Genomic DNA, 733 nt, shown 5'->3' with positions numbered 1-733 from the left:
GCCCCCCGGGTCCCCGCCCGCCCGCGGGGCAGCAGGAGCGCCCCTGGACTTCAGCTCTGACAGGAGCTTGCACCCCGCCGATGCCCACCGCCCCCGAGAGGAGAGAGCAGGCAGCTGGGCTGTTTCAGTTCAGGGCCCTGGTGGGCAGACGGTGGAGGGGAGACTGGAAGGACGGCTCCCGGGAGCGAGAGGCTGTAGCTAAGACATGTCTGACGGGACCGGACGCCTCCAGGAGGCACTTCTGCAGAAGAGCGAGTTCCCCTTTCTCACGCACGCAGATGTCAGGTGGCCACTAAGGCTGCACACCCCAAAATGTGCTTTCCGTCAGCCTGGGAGGAACAGAGGCGTCATGTGGATTCATTCACACCAGGCGGTGTGGCCGTGCTGGCTGTGGCCATGTTTTATCTGACAGCCTGGGGCAGTGACGGCGAACCTTCTGAGCTCGGCGTGTCCGCATTTTGAAAAACCCTAACTTAACTCTGGTGCCGTGTCACATAGAGAAATTTTTTCATCTTTGCAACCATAGTGAAACAAAGACTTATATTTTTGATATTTATTTTATATATTTAAATGCCATTTAACAAAGAAAAATCAACCAAACAGATGAGTTCGCGCGTCGCCTCTGACACGCGTGTCACAGGTTCGCCGTCACTGGTCTAGGGAGACGAGGTCTGTGTGCCAGACACGGCCGGGCCTCGCGTGCTGCGAAGCTCTCCCGGCGCCCCGATTGGAA

The 733-nt window shown here is 57.6% G+C and overlaps 1 protein-coding gene across 1 annotated transcript in view; it reads left to right on the top strand.

Annotated features, from left to right (window-relative positions):
• ANKRD55 (ankyrin repeat domain 55) overlaps positions 1-733 on the top strand; it is a 97,591-nt gene that overhangs the window by 55,081 nt on the left and 41,777 nt on the right. The window lies entirely within an intron of this gene.

The sequence above is a fragment of the Myotis davidii genome, unplaced genomic scaffold (genome assembly GCF_000327345.1).
Source record: "Myotis davidii unplaced genomic scaffold, ASM32734v1 scaffold496, whole genome shotgun sequence".
Classification (NCBI taxonomy): domain Eukaryota; kingdom Metazoa; phylum Chordata; class Mammalia; order Chiroptera; family Vespertilionidae; genus Myotis; species Myotis davidii.
The sequence above is the reverse complement of the archived record's forward strand: the minus strand, read 5'-3'. Positions and strand labels throughout refer to the sequence as shown.